We start from the raw sequence: 13462 nt of genomic DNA on the forward strand, positions 1-13462 counted from the left end.
CCTGTTAGTTTGCATTTTTTTTGATGTATAGATAATAACCTTCTATTTTTTTAAATAAAAATGACTTTCTATACTAATTCTTTTCTGTGTGTCTGAGCTAAAGGCTTTCAGGGCTTGGAAAGAGTCAAGATGCTGAACAGCATGCGTGTACACAAGATGACAGCCTTTGGCAGGGGACACAAAAGCTTCAGAATACGGGTGAGCACAGCAAAGGGCCACCCATGTGCATCAGGGATGGTGGGGCTTTCTGCTAGAAATCTTGGCATACTGCTCAAGTGGGAGCTTGTTGACCTGAACTTGATTTTTGTGCCCGATTGATATATGTTAACATATGATTGCACTTGCTGAATATTTTCATGGCTTTATAGATGCTTGGACATATCAGATCCCTTCCTTTCCCCCTAACTGATGGGCACTACATTCCATAGAAGCACTTATACACCCTTAAGACTAGGTGGATGCCTATTATGAAGATCTTCTTCTTGATTTTAATCCAAAGGAGCTAGCATTGAGATGTTATATTTAATTAAAACCTCCTTCGCTCAGCTCTTTTTTGTCTTGCAGAGCATCAATCAATCAGTAGTCACCATGGGATGCATCCAGTGACAGAAGGCTATTTCATCCCCTCCCCCAACCCAGACACTGACTTTTTTCTCTCCCTCCCTCCTTCCAACTTCATTAACTAAATGCACTGAATAAACCTTAACATCCCAGCTAAATCCTATTGGCCCTGGATTTGCTGCTTAATGCTAAAACCCAAGCGACCCATTTTTCTCCTGTTGATACTTCTATTGCTGATGGCAGCCAGCAGAGAAAAATACCCAACCTTAAAATATTTTAAGGTAGGGAACAGAACACAGAGAATTTGTGCCTAACTCTTGCTGCTGCTGCTCATAAACTTTATGTAAGCTCTACTTCATGTGTCAAAGCCTCCCTTGATTTTGTGCTTCACAGGCAACACAGCGAGTCGATTGCTTAGCAAATGAATGCAAGAAAGTGCATCTGTTATTAAAAGTTAAACAAGGTCTCTTTTAAAGAAAAACACTCTTGCAAGTTCTTTGAAAATTAATTAGTGCACGTTCTACAATCTCCAGCCTTGATGCTATTATAAACTTTAGGATATGAAAACCCCAATAACTGCAAATCTTTGGGAAAGACTAACAATGACAGTAAACAGTTTCAGTGCTATAGATTCATTTTGAGTTCCTATCCTTATGTTTTGCTTTGAACTTTAATAGTTCAGCTTCCCAATTTCACATACACAATTAAAAATCTAAAGATCATTTACCACCCCCTTGCCTCCTGGCTGGCAGCCCTCCTGCTACACCCAACCTTACCCTGGCTCAGCTGTGTAACGCTTCCTCCATGATGATGAGCAGGAATCCCGATGGTCATTTCCCAGCTCCTTACTCTTTCTCCCAAAGCACCCAAATTGGGTTACCCATCCGGCTGCAAAGTCTCCCTATAGGAGCATTAAGAGCTTTGGCTCCCGACTGCTCCCAAGACCACCAGCCTACCTTTACTCCCTGGTCCATCAGACCTCCGACATCTCTGCCCCTCTCAAAACATCACCGTCACAACCACCATGTGTTTTTTTCACAGCATCTACCACTCCAAAGCCCTTTCTCCTGCAAATACCTCTTTCACTTTTCTGCCACATCCCCAGTTAGCTTTGCAAGCTTCTTCTAACTTCATGCCACGGCGATATATACCCTTACCCTACTGCAGGGTCCTTTTTCCCAGCGTACTCGGTCCTGGCTTCCCAGACCTCCTGAGCAGGAGGGATGGCTCATCCTCTGCTCTCCTGTGTCATGTCCTGTCCTGCTTCCTCCGGCACAGAGCACTGTGAAGGGTGTGAACCACTGCATTTCAGGCAGGACAGCCTCTTTTCCTCTGATGGCTCTGTGGCAAGCGGCTTCGCACGCAGACAACTCAACACTACCCTCATGGTTCGCAAAAGTCACTCACCACATTTTCAGTCACTCACCACATTTTCAGTAACGTGTTGGAGAAGGCTATTCCAGTTTGTTCTTGAGTATCCAACCAACGCAGCAGTCTTTGGATTTGACTTATATTTTTAATAAGAAATTTTGCTTTACATTAATATCAGAACTCAATGCCTTGCAATACCGAAGCAGGTTTCTGAGAAGAAGAGCTGTATCCCAAAACTGCACGTACACTCAACCTTTTGCCTGGAAAATCCCTGTGCCATTCAGAGGCTGCAAAGGCTAAAAAGAACTATGGAAACTGGACATCTAGTAGAAATTAAGTTATTTACCAAGTACTTAAAAGTAAATCTAACCTAACACTGAATATATGTAGCACAGGTTACACATTAAGGTTATCAGTACGGTGTCCGTTATAAGAAGGCTTTCAAATAAAAATGTTTTCTTATTGACTGTGCACTGGCATTAATGCTTATTACCAATACCACTAATGGGACATTTATCATGTTTCTAGCTTCTGTGAAGTAACAAGAAAAATATATTGAGCCATGTAAGAATAAAATGAATATATACATCCATGTCATTATGTATTATCATACTGTATGCGCTCTACAGATGCATTTAAGTACGGTCCTTGAAGGAAGCAATGGCAAATGACTTTATTATTACAGAAATATATAAACCAGCATAAACTGGAGACCAAGTGTGAAAGGACGGAACCAGAGAAACGGTTACAATCTTATTTTTGCAGTATGGAAACACGTGAAATAAAGAAAAGGGCACGGTCTTTTATAAGAAACCAGCTATTTCAGGTTGTAAGGAAAGTAAAAATATTTTTGTTCACCTGATTGTAGATTAAGAAGGTACAGAGAAATTACCACACAATCAATCAAGTTTTTCCTTTTCTTGAATACAATGAGTAGAACACTAGATAAATGATGTATTTATTAAGAGGTTTAGAGTAGGCAAGCCTCAGCTTTTCAGTTTATTTTATAAACTCTTGCCTGATTTTAGTATGGCCAGTTCCTGGATTTCACTTTGAACCATCCTCAGTGACAGTTCACAAACTTTATACCAGGAATCTTTGTAGGGATAAGGGGAGAACAAAAGGATTATCAGCTGCTCAACTCCATTTTTCACTGTTGTTCTACTTCTGAAACAGTGCACAAAAGAAACAAACAAGACCTACAGCTAGAGGAATAGTACGCATGCTTCTAATACCAATTTTTTAAAAAATATTTGAAGATAGACATGCACAGCAATTTCCAGCTATGACTGTATTTTTGCCAACTATAAGCTACACAAGAGCTGTTAAAACATGCGTTAACCAAGCATTTACTTTTCCAGTAGTATTATTAGGGTTATCAGAAACACAAACAGAATTTGTACAATAAACATAACCAGATCCAGCGTTAAGAGGTCTGCTAGAATGCAGATTTATCGGAGCGATTAAAACAGGTTTTGGCGCGCAGTAACAAAACTTATGGCATCTTTAAAATACTAATACTGCTAATAATAATAATTATAATAGGCATGGAACCTCAGCGTCCTCTCTCACTACCGTTATCATAAATCTACCATATATTTCCCAACTTTTCTTTAAGAAACACACATGTGGAAGTTCACTGCGCAACGCACAGAACAAGGATAGAACTGTTTACTTAGGCTGTTTACATTAAGCAACTTAAAACCGAAAAAAACGCCTCCAGAAGCGTTACCAGACAAACAAAAGGAAGCAACCTCCAATGCTAACCCCCCCAAATCATGGGGCAACATCCCAGCTCGGTGGCTTTTGGCAGCGAAGCCAGTTTATAGCAAGTCAGAAACTTCTCATCCTCTGCCTCCCCAGCCCCTGCGGTTTTGCTTGGAAGGGGCAGCTCCACGTTAAACTCGCAGGAAACTGTTAACCGGGAAAGCAGGACACACACAGAGCGCAGATTTTATGGGATTTAATCCCCGGAGCTGCGGGCTCGGGCGGGTTTAGCCGCCCAAGGGAAGATCAGGCTTCTCCCACCTCGCCCATCCCGTCCCCGGCTGGCAGAGGGACGGGGGAGGAGGGGGGTAAACCCAGCCCCTAAATCAGCCGCAAAAGCAACACGTTCGGCTCCGGCAAAGCCACAAACCCAAGCGAAGCCCCCTCCCGCAGCATCCCCCCCGGTACCCACCTGCGGAGCGGGTCCTGAGCGCCTCCGGACCCCTGGCACGCCCCCTCCTGCAGGGATGCGCGGGGACAGCCCTCGCACCCACCAATCTTTTTTTTTTCCCTCCTTTTCTCCTCTCTCACCCTTTCCCTCGTTTCTTTTCTTTCTTTCTTTCTTTTTTTTTTAATGCCTTTTGCTCCCTTCCCTCTGCTTTTTCTCTCTTCCTCCCCCGGCAGATAAACCCGGAGCGCACTCACATCACCCCCTCCGCCAATCATCTCAATTAGTGCCACATGAGAGGAGCTTCTGCCCAAAATCTGCTTAGAGAAAGGGCCAGAGGGCAGGGCAATCTCCTTTGCTCAACAATGACCAGAAGCTGCTATAAATATCCAAACAAAAGCACTGTCAAGGCCGAGAATGTCACATCCTAAAGTGATAAAAATTGTAAATATCCAAAATATAAAGGAGGAAAAAAATATATATTTTTTTTTAAAGAAAGAGACAGAGATTAAAAGCAGTCACCGCCTTCCTACCCTCTTCCCCCGATACGTAACCTTGTAATACGTTATCAAAGTTCCATATTTCTGAGTGCCAAGCTATTGTGTTCTCGAGGTCCCGAGCAGCTTGCTCACAATCCCTCTGTGACAGCTGCACGCTAACATTTATAGGTACCCAAGCCTATGCATCTTATATAACAAAGTACAGTGACCAGGGCTGGTCAGGGGCAGCCTCCAACCCCACCGATACATCACACAAATGCTATAAGCCACGGCTCCTCTAAATTAAAACAGTAGCGAGAGGCTCCCAATATGCCAGTAAGTAAATCAATACGGTAATAAAGTACAGACTCAGGTGCGTTTGTATCAAAACTGGGAGACTTAATCTAATTTGATTTAGACACGTTCTACACCAGCATATTCCAGCGTGGTGAGTGAGGGCTATCACCCAGCCTGAGGTTACTGACTATACTGCGAGTTAGAGCGGAAAACTCACCCCCAAAAATTCCCCAACCATATTTAAACCAAAACAAATTCCCCAAACACCCTTGATCAAGCAGAGTTCTCCCACTGGCAGTGCCCAGACCTAGCACTGCTTTGCAAGCCTCCAGTTTGTGCTGTGCAAGTAGCTGGACATTGCTTGCTCCGGCATGGGATGGGGAGGGCAGGGCGGGAGTAAGGAGTGGTTTTGGTCCCGTTTGACTGCTTGTAAACTCTGCAATGCCTTTGAGATAGTAATTTCCAGCCTGTTGATGGCAGGATGACAACAGCCAGGTTCATCTGAGGGGAAGCCGATAGTCACTGTCACCTAATTCCCTCCCCAGACGTTCCCGAAAGTAATCATCACAAAGGGAGGGCACTCAGCTGATGTCCCTCCAGCTCTTGCATCTCAATGTTTATGTACAAATCTATGTAAAAGTAGTTAATCCTATTGACTAACCTCATGCTCTTTTAGAACAGAGATAAAAGCCATCTGAAATTATCCCTGTTTCGTCTGTTTAGTTTCCACCAGCTCAACAATAATCATCTACAAATAAATGTTATTTTTTCCATTTCATTCCCATGCCCTCCTCTGATCATACTTGTTTGTCCTGCTGCAGTGAACACTGCTTTCTCATACCAGACCCATTCACATACAGGCTCATCCTCAAAGAATGTCCAGATATGTTTTTTGCTGGCTTATTAATTCCCGCAATTTAAGCATTTGCCCTCCATAACATAAAGTGTACATTTAGAAGATCATTTGAAGAAATGCACTTAAAAGAAAGACTATTTAATTGAAGCTCATGCAAAACCCTTGTACAAAAATTACGTGCACAGGCTTGCAAGAATAAAACTGCTTTCAAGATTTCCAGACTTCCTAATTCAAGCAGGGAAAGAAATATTCTTTATTTCAACAAAAGGCTTTCAGTAACCCAGAGTGCACAGATGCAGAACAATAACACAAACAAGACAAAGCATTGTCAGGCCAAAGCTGCTGACCTGTGGGCTGAGAAAGCCCTCCTGAGGATGGGGGAGAGCAAAACAGAGATCCCTGTTCTGGCACAGGCAGTGGGGATGCCCATGTAGCCCAGCACAGCAGCCGGAGGTACAGCAGGACATCCAGCTGTGTTTGCAAGGCATTAAAATACAGCTAATAAACCCTACCAGTTCCGCCAGCTGATCTTTATGTAGGGTCCAGCTTTTACTTCAAGCAGGACCAAGCTGGGTGTCAGCAGCAGTAGTACAGACTTGCTTTGCATTGCAAAGGAGTAGACAGGACTTTTGCCGAAGGAAAAATAAAATAATCCTCAACAACAAAACCCCATCCAGGTAAGCAATAAAGGATTTTTAGAGTAATGAGCTTACCTGGGAAAAACATGACCTATGACTTAAAGAGCTTCAGAACTGATCCACTGGTGCCAGAAGTGAAAGAAAAATATTATTCTCTCTGAATTCTGGGTGGGTTTTGTATCTTCCACTTCCTGGATCAGCTCTCATTACACAGCTCAAAGAGGAAAAACAGTTATAAAAATAAACAATATTTTCTCATTTTGCCAAAAGGCCTTGTTTGAGTTGATCTGTCGTGACTTGCTCCTGATTGTTGTCCTACACCAGCTTTCCCACCTATGCACAGAAACAGTGGAGGAATTCTGCAACTTCTCTTACGGATGTTGAAAACGTACCATGAAGAAAACTGTGTGTATGGAAACGTGCCACACAGAGAGGTATTCAGAAGGGTTCTCCTTTGTAAGTTCAGAAGTATTCAAAATGCCATCTGCTTTACAGATCAAAATACTGTATTTGATGATAAATCTAAGAGACAGATGACAGAAATCTCTGTGAGCAGTGCCCCCCCCAAAAAAATGTATAGAGAAAAGATACTGTTCAGTCTGTAAACAATTTAGTGTATATTTGCAGAATTAAAATGTTTATAAAATACTCCACCAGTAAATCAGGGTATGACTTCTTGTTTTATAGAAAATTTTGACTATTACATGGAAGTGCTTTAAGTTAACCCATCGTGGAAATGGAAAGCTAGATCAGATACATCGGATCCTCACGCTTGACATAATTTCCCAGAGAAGCAAGCCTGTATATGAAAAGCTATCCTCAAGCACTGGTTGAAGTTTTCCCTTAAACACTGTTTTGTTTGATAAGTGAAAACTGACCACACCACCAAATCATCTACTATTAATGTTCTTTTCTTTTACATGTCTCCGCTCCTGGAAAAAGAATAATAATGGATTATGCTATTTCTTTGTCTGAATAAAATGTTGCAGTTCCGGAGATAAAGACGTATTCAGCTGAGCAATTAAATAGCTAAATAAATGAATCAGCAGAGCAGAAGTGACAGATTTAATTACTGCTTAGAGCTAGGAAGGGGAACTAATTATGGGGTTCATGAACCACATGCCTTTCTTCTCCTTAAGCATGTGCTTCAATTCTTCTGGATCAAGTTCTGCAAAGTAGGACCATGCACCATATTTTTTAAAAATGGAGGAAGGGGGAAAAAATAGCTATTCAAAATTTGGAAATAAAGTCCAGTATTTGAAGAAAGAAGAGTCAATACTCTATTTTAAAAGTCCACGTAAAAGTGACCAGATTAGTATGAGTTAAAGGAACTTTCTTTCAAACAGGCAGGTGTTAAAAATGTAGTTCTCAAAAAAATGAAAGCACTGGTGAACTTCACTGGAGTGAACTTCACTGGATGTGAATAAACCAGAGATTGTAACAGAAACCTTTGGTAAGTGAGGCATAAAACATATAGCTATATTAAATGATTAGGAGCCCTATTTATCAGAAAGCATCTGTAGCTGGGAAGCCTGAGAAAGCTGTTGATCCTGGCTCTCATCACATTCGGTCTGTTCACCACAGCAAACAATACAGTTTAAAAAGATGTTTTTGTGGGCACCAACTGCAAAGCCAACAGCAGTGGAAAAAACTGCTCCTTCATTTCTGCTTACTGTCCCATTTCTCTGGTTTACATTTACTTTAGCCTCCTAATTTTATTGTTGTTTGATAAGATTGTCAATTCCAATGTTTGATTAAAATCATGAGCCTTGCAGCCCACAAAGACTCCCCTCTTCAGTGGGAGGGAGAGAGAGGGAAGAAATCCCAAATGTACTTAATTTGAATCACATAATTCAATGAATTGCATAATTTTGGTGAGTTTATGGCTAACAAGCAGATTAAAAGAGACAGGTATAATTTTAGAAAAGAAATGAAAAGTAAAAAAAAAAAGCATCAAGCTGTATTTTTTAAAAAATATGAATTAGTGGAGGTAAGAGAAGGGAAGTCTTTCATTTATAACCAGTGGTTTTCTAAAATTAAAATCTTGATGTGTTGTGATGTCTGTTTTAGTGTAATTTTCAAAATCAACACATTTGCTTCTTCCTAAAAATCCTGTGAAGGAAGAGATACATTACTCCGCATGGCTGACCCGGTGCACCGTTCTGAGAAACAATCAGAACTTCTGCTCCACTGACTGAAATTTTTTAAACAAACAGAATATGATGCAAACAATAAAACATCTTATTGATGGGAAAGGTCTAAATCCACCCTAGCTACAGCCATGTTCTCTTTCCACACCACCGGTAATTTTGTCAGATTGAAAATAATTATGTCCATACTCAGGGATGTGGGCTGATCCCTGGGAAGGCTCACTGGACAATTGCAAATGGCATTGTCATCCGAGATCACAACATCAGCTCTGCTTGACTGAAATTCTGTTCTTTGAAGGCAGCCAAAATTAAGGTCTAATGCATCAATAAAATCCAAGATGAACCCTATCTTGAAAATCAGTGTCTGGGCTTCTGTATCAAGGGAGACTATCTACAGGGAACCAGGAGCACTGTACAAGATAAGGTAAAAAACATTTTTAGTTTTTTTAAAATGGAATTATGATGTAGCTATATAAAAGTGACACCACCTGCTTAGAATTCTAGTGCAGCTGGGTCAGAAGAAAGTGCACTTTGTACCTAGAAACACAGCATAACAGAGAGGACCTCATCTTCAAAAAAAGCACTACATCTGAAACATTATGAGCAAGTTGCATTAGCACTCATAACCATACGAATTTTACAGTGTCTATTATCTATGTTAATAAAGAGTAATACCTATCAAAAGTCACTAAGCTACCGGTGATCATGAACATATGCACATATGCACTAAGCTACCAGTGATCATAACATATGCACAACTAATAACTCATAATGGAAATATTATGGTTGTATAAATAACCTCAGCAGGGTGTGAGGAGCTGAAAAGGATCCCATGGGCAGGGGTTGCTAGTCAGCTGACTGCCAAAGGACAAAGGGAGAATATATCGTTGGTGCACAACACTTCTGATCGCAGGAGGCAAATCTAGCTGTATTTATCTGACAGTCCTTGCCAGGCTGACATGGAAATGACCATGTAAGTATCTGAGGTGCCCTTTTCAAGACAGGACATGATTGGAATTTGCATTTGTATCCAAAAGCACAGCCCCAAAGGATTACAGAGGGTTTGGAAGTGGAAATCGTGCAGAAGTGCGCTCGCCACCTGGGAGGAAGGCTGACTCTGGGAAGCCACCATCTTCGACTTTCACTGCAGGACAATGCGAAAGAAATCCCTCGCGGGATACTTGAAACAGGAGTCATGGTTAAATATAGATGAGAAGCAAATTTGTCACTGTTTTATTTATACCCTTTTGCTCTCAATCTTGCTCTTGGATGTTTGCCCTTAAGCCTTGCTTAACATAATTTTGCAGCGTTTCACCACCCAGCCAGTCTGGTGCAGTGGAGAGACAAGATGAAACACAGTGAAACCAGCAAGTTCTCAGTAGAAAACAAAGGAAGGTGCACAGGGTGTCTTGAGATACAGAACAGTCATAGAAGCCCACAGCTGGCAAATATCTCTTTCCTATTTTCAAAAGATCACTAGGGGATGGATGGGAAGGGAGGATGGTACTAGCAGGGAAAGGACTAGCAGAAATGAACTAATTCCTCTCCTGCAAGAAGCAGACGGCAAAGCAAACTCCCCAGTTCTGGGTGAGCCCTGGATTTTCAAACAGGCTCAGACTTCGATTTTGGTTATTACGTGGAAGGCAGATGGTAGTTTTTCATTGCTGTGGGGAGCATGCCAATTTATCAAAGCTACCCTTGGGGAACTTTGCTTGTGGGGATTTACAAAAGAGGTGACTAAGCATGCCGGTGGGTGTAAGAGGAGTTGCTACTTGACTGGAACAAAGAAGGAATTACTGTGATTTTTATATAAAGTCTAAGTAACATTTATACACTAATAATCACAGAGCTAAAAATAATTTAAAATCACCCACCATTTTCTTCTCAAAGAAAGCTCTTTTCCTTGTTTTTGAGTGCCCTTTTGCATTTTTCTAATAGTCCATCAAAGACTGAAAGCAAACATCCAGCCTTTACTAAGGACTAATATAAAACCCAATCAAGCTCCTTGACAATAACGACAACTGAAATAACCGGAGCCACTGTCCAAACGAAAAGCTGAAGCAGGCATCCAGCCATGATGCCCAACGGGTTTTGACTGACAAGGGCAAGGATGCCTGCATACAAACGTCGGAGCTTGCTTAGTGTTGGAAAAAGTTGTATCTGAGAAAAAAAAAAAAGCCAGATATAGCAGGAGCAAGGAAGCATGTGAACTGGCTAGAGGGCAGCCCTTAAAAACTAAGCCTGGGTGAACTCAGAGAAAGTTCTTTGTTTCTCCTAGTAGAGCAGCATACCAAAGGGGAAGCAGCTATAAGGAGTATAAAATAAGGAATAAGTAATCTGATCCTCATGAGCTTCACACGTACAACTCATTATAATATGGCTCACTGTGACATTTTTTAACAATTATAATGAAAAGCTATCTTGATTTGTAAAACCAGAGAAGCAGCTACATTGTAAAATTCTGTCTCCTTGAAAACCACTGGCTGCAACATGAGGGAATATCACAAGCACAGGACGGACTAAGAACAATTCACAGGCCTGTATGAATAGTTAAATTCCATCACTTAACATCTGAAGTCTGCCAGCCCAAGGGAACAAAACTCCAGGGCACAAAAATCAGTCAGACATTTATGGAACAAGCTTGGGAAGTTCCACTTCTAAGACTCTGAATTTGGCTACTGAATTTGTAATCTCTGGAAGATTCCGCAAATGGAGGTGTAGAAATCACCAAGACAATAATCCTGGAAACAAAGTAAAGTTTGAAAGTTGAAACTGAACCACATTTGTGGTTCAAGTCTGAAATGCAGACAGTGACGGCAGAACGTCCATCCATCCAACCATACGGAATGAAAACTAGTTTTAAAATTAATCTGTTGAATTTGCAACAAAGAACCTGGGGTAGTAAAAGGAGAAACTGAGATATCCAGGAGTAGAGGATGAAATGCTGATGATGTCATCTGGATTTTGGAGCGAGTAGCATGGTATATGTAGCATTTAGACGGAGAACACTCCCTGAATTTCTAAATATAAATAATTCTATCATTACTCCTCATTTAAGACTATAAACATTTTGCAGGCCTTTTATTCTCGAGCCAGCACAAGACTTTTAAATGACTCAGAAAAAATTGACAGTCAGCCACCCCCTAAAATAACAGATGGGACAGGGCCACCCCGACTGCTGCAGAAAAGTAGGGAATTGCAATGGAGAGATCTAGAGGATCCATGCTGCTAATCTGACTGCCTCCTGGGACTGATACCACTCAGCTATCACAGCTGCCGGCACTGGGCATTCTACCAATAGTTTCCACTCCTACTTTAGGGGCAGCAGCAGTTTCAGACAACCTGTTTTTCCCAGTCCTAATATGGACAAAATTATGGGGGGGACACATTAGGAGACATGCACTTTGTCTTCCCAGCAGTCCGTTACCTTAGGCAGTTTCTACTTTGCCTATGCTCAGGAACAATCCAGCTTGCTGCTGGAAGCTGAGGACTCAATTTAACTTTGCTTCTGCATTTTCAGAAGATTCATCAAAGACTACGTTCACTAGTGTCATAATTCTTTGGAGAGTCAAGGGCCTTGACCCTAAATGCATGAAGTCCATCTTATGTCAGCCTCAATTCTTCTGCAGGGGCATCAATGTAATATCATTCTCAATAAAAGCAAATAGTTCACATATAATTATTAAGTTTTTTTTTAATATGCTGTCATATTGTGCTCTTCAAGTCCCTTATGAAAGAGTTTGAGCACAGTGAAATTCTTGATGTAAAAGGCTACTGTGAGATATTTCAATATGCTGGTACAACATAAGAGAGTAATCAGTGTGCTAGTGTAGAGCTTGACTAGTTTGATCAGGAAACTATTGAAGATCCGTAGAGCAAATAATAGATTTCAAAACAGGAATAGCTTTGAAGTGTGTATTGGCAGTTACTCATTGTACAGCACCATCAGAACACATGTTCCATCAATATTGGCAGATAACACACAAATTTGAGTAAATATTAGTGTTTCAAGCTAGAGTTATTAAAGCCTTATGCAAGTATATTTGCAACAGCTTTGCTGACAGATTATACCACTGCTGGCCAAGTCTGCCAGCATAGCAACAACAGGAAAAATATGCAGAGCAATGATTTTGTTCAATATAAAATCATACTTTGTCATTCCATAAAGACTTTTTATACCCAGTTTTATATCCTACTTAATTTATTATTATTTTTTTTTAATATCCAAAACTTTACTGAGGGAGAAGATACTTCAATGATGCTCACTAAGTTCAGACCCCCTTCTCCAGCTGCAGATTTCCACTGCACCCTCTTGAGACTCACTTTGTCTTTCAGAGCCTTAGATCCACTGACATAAAATAATGACCTTGTCCTACATCCCACAGAATTGGTATTAGCACAGCCCATTTAGATTCTGGAGCGTTGCAGTATTATGGGAGAAAACTAGTTTATCTATGTACCATTTTGTGTGTACATTGTCTACTGTTTTTTTTTTTTTTAAAGTGAATTTTTCTCTTGAACATTTGAGTTTTTAAATTCTCTTTTCTAACTTGTGCTGTGCTGTGTCTCATAGTACAGTCTTCCACCTTCAGTCACTTCTCTGTGTCTTGTAAGTGCGATGATGTTTCCCTCCGTACTTTTTCTCCATAACTGCATCCTTCTTATTTCTCCTGTTTTGCCAGGGTCTCTAGATTGAGAATAGATGACTATTCCCAAGCTTCTCCACATCTTTACATCTCCTTTCCTAACGTTTTGAGACTTTCCTTTACTTCCCTTGTACCATCCTGCATCCCCTCCTAAAAGAATTTTCTGTCTTTACAAGGGTGAGAGGGAGCCTTGCGCCTGCAAGTGGTTGTAGATGAGGAGGCAGGGAACTTACAATAGAAAGAGCACTGATCATAGAGCTTTTATTTGGGATACTTGTAGGCCTTCAGCTATGTATAAAACACCTCACT

General features: G+C 41.0%; 1 protein-coding gene across 12 annotated transcripts in view; it reads right to left on the reverse strand.

Moving 5' to 3' along the window:
• The window catches only part of LOC138718801 (poly(rC)-binding protein 3-like), a 499598-nt gene that overhangs the window by 144857 nt on the left and 341279 nt on the right, over window positions 1-13462 (reverse strand). The window contains exon 1 of one of the 12 annotated variants that reach the window (XM_069853370.1): window positions 1719-1860. The exons of the other annotated variants lie outside the window; for them this stretch is intronic. The gene's annotated coding sequence lies outside the window, so the exon portion shown is untranslated. Of the gene's footprint in view, window positions 1-1718; window positions 1861-13462 lie in introns of those variants that run through there. 12 annotated transcript variants of the gene reach the window in all.

Source organism: Phaenicophaeus curvirostris, chromosome 3 (assembly GCF_032191515.1).
Source record: "Phaenicophaeus curvirostris isolate KB17595 chromosome 3, BPBGC_Pcur_1.0, whole genome shotgun sequence".
In the NCBI taxonomy this organism is placed as follows: Eukaryota; Metazoa; Chordata; class Aves; order Cuculiformes; family Cuculidae; genus Phaenicophaeus; species Phaenicophaeus curvirostris.